Source organism: Morone saxatilis, unplaced genomic scaffold, assembly GCF_004916995.1.
Source record: "Morone saxatilis isolate NCDOM2014 unplaced genomic scaffold, NCSU_SB_2.0 Contig24, whole genome shotgun sequence".
Classification (NCBI taxonomy): domain Eukaryota; kingdom Metazoa; phylum Chordata; class Actinopteri; family Moronidae; genus Morone; species Morone saxatilis.
Window position 1 is genome coordinate 2,329,598 of NW_023339807.1, and position 2,661 is coordinate 2,332,258.

At 45.1% G+C, this 2,661-nt stretch overlaps 1 protein-coding gene across 2 annotated transcripts in view; it reads left to right on the forward strand.

The window, feature by feature from the left end:
- The window catches only part of cdk14 (cyclin-dependent kinase 14), a 202,912-nt gene that overhangs the window by 41,074 nt on the left and 159,177 nt on the right, over positions 1–2,661 (forward strand). The window contains exon 1 of one of the 2 annotated variants that reach the window (XM_035672793.1): positions 914–1,040. The exons of the other annotated variant lie outside the window; for it this stretch is intronic. The gene's annotated coding sequence lies outside the window, so the exon portion shown is untranslated. Of the gene's footprint in view, positions 1–913; positions 1,041–2,661 lie in introns of those variants that run through there. 2 annotated transcript variants of the gene reach the window in all.

Here is a 2,661-nt window from a genome sequence, read left to right on the forward strand (position 1 = left end):
AGAACTTAAGAATTAAGATAATTAAGATATGCTGGCAACTTTAACATTGCTTCAGTTTTTAAACAAAATATTTTAAAATAGGTGAATAAAAACAATAAACTGACATAAACTATGCAAAGTATTTAAGTATTCAGCAAGATATTTCTCAAACGGTCTATTGCACAAGTTGTGGTGTTTTTTTCTTAAAGAAATACCACTATTTAAGCCAACTGTTATTGTAAAGCTTTTTTTTTTTTTCGTCGTTTATTATAATTCTGCTCTTCAGATGGAGGAGGATTATGCAATATAAATTTGAGCCAATAGTGTATGTGCTGTAGATCACAGTGTGTAAGTATAATGAATTGCTCTTGGAGTTGCTCGGAGGTCAGCTTCTAAAGAGGTGCTGCAAGGTAGTTACTTCTTTCTCCTCCCATATTTGGGAAAAACACCCAGGTTTCACATTTCATCTGAGCTGCTGCAGTCCAGTGAGGCAGATAAAAACAAGCCCAGTCCAAACGCAGCCCATCTTTACTCAGCTTAGCTCAGCTCAGAATCACACATATTCATGTCGTGGCTGCATCACTGTAGCCTCAGCTGCTAGCTGCTGCAGACACTGTTTGCTTCCTTAAACTCCTCTGGGCTGTACCATCTCAGCTGAGCGGGGGTCCTCTATGGTTTCAGGATGTCCCCGCAGGAAGACTTTTTTTTCTCCCATCTGCTGCATAGCACCCATTCCAGACCCCCCCACCCTACTAACCCCGGTCCCTCATGAGCCACAAGCTCACAGTCTCTCCGGGCTGCCGGCCAGAAACAACGCAGCCTCCTAATACCCTCCGCCGCTTCAGATTTCACTCCCCCCTCTGCTCATAGTACAATCTCATCATTTCCAGCTTGCGAAGGGAGCGGAAGAGAGGGAAGAGAGAGAGAGAGAAAGAGAGAGGGAGAGAGAGAGAGAGGGAGGGAGGGAGATGTTTTGAGCTGGTTTGCAGGGAGAGAGATTGGCCTGAATGCGTTCTGTCTGCTCTTCAGAGGCATCCAGGTGAGCTGTTTCCTCCTGGAAGGTAAGAAGAAGACTCAGATTGGTGCTTATTTTGTTCTGCATCCCTTGTCATTACCCCCTCCCCACCCCTTTCTTCTCTCGCTTCGGATGCATCGCTTCTATTAGTTGCTGTGTGTGGCTAGAGGCGTTGAATAGTATTCCCCAGATACAGGCACACACACATGTAATACTGTACGAGGCGATGTCCAGATGTGCAGGCATGTTGGCATATGTGCATTTATAGGGCAGATATGGATTTTAGCATGCATGCATGTTGTTGTACGAGTGTGTGAGTGTTTTTGTTTGGGGGGGTCGGGGGGCGGTGATGATGAGCTCTCATGCTAGCATGACAGCCTGAAAGTGGATGGCCCGTGGGATGGGCCCTCCTGAGTCTCAGTGCTACTCTCAATAGGTAAGGATGGTGATGAGAGACTCTGGGATAGTGAGAAGTTAGCGGAAAAGGGAGAAGAGTGTGTGTGTTTCTGTTTAGTTCATCTCCAGTTTTTGCAACAAGTCTCAGTGATGCCTTCTGCCTGAACCAACGTCAGCACTGTCAACCCCCCCCACCCCCCGGTCCTCCACTACACCAATTTTCCCACCACTGCTAATAGGGTAGCATTTCCGTTGTGGTGGTGAAATGGGTGCTGATGTTTACTGGTCTAATGGACGGGATGCTCTGCTGCCAGCATTTTCTGCTCACTCTACAATATGTCGTCCACTTCAGGCAAATGGTGTGCAACACGTTGTCTTGTCCAAAGCCCAGAGGGATTGGAATGTGGGTCACTGTGGGAAGACGAGGAAGAGAGACGGGGACTTAGGACGGGAGCACTATCAAACCTTTACCGACTTTGTCGAGAATATGGTGTTCTACCAATTGCATATCGTCTACGTATGTGGCAAGAAATGATAATGGAGGGGATTTGCCTTAGCAAAGGCTACTGTCTTGCTGCAAGGGCCATATGGCATGGTATTTGGTATATACACGTTGGGAAGTGAACACGCACAGCCATGGACTGTTCTCGATATGACCGACGAAGAGATGATCGCATAGTTCAGAGAAAAGGAACCAGGAGGGCTGGAAGCAGTGAAAGGAAGTGGAGTGACATCAGTGAGCAAGACACGTGTAAGCTCATAGTCATGTCTGTAGAGACAACAGGAGAAAGATAGGATACAGTGTTGTCTATGGCATATTGCGTATCTTAACCATAAAGACAGTAGTGTGGGTACACGTGCTTAGCTGATGATGTGAGCAATCAAGCTCTTTGTTTGGCTGAGCTTCGAAAAAATCCAAAGGCATATGCTCTCTCAAGTATATGCAAAGAAAAGAACATGTTTCTTTTGTGTTTACTGACGCACACTTAATTTTAGTACTTTTCCTCAAGTACTCGTACAATTAACTACTGTTGTTTGAGATTGCTAAAACTCTTCGCAATTAGCTTGGACACAATTTTCTCTTCTGTTCATCGTGACCTGGCATGGATCAGTAAGGCATTTGTAAGTGATACAGATTGTCAATTCAGTAGAGCTTTAAATTGAATAAGTTTAAGTTCTTAGTCCAAAGTCCATGATGTTTGAACAAACATATGTCGGATCCAACCACATCTAAGGCAAAAGTGTTACATAGAACGTGTTTCCATTCTGCT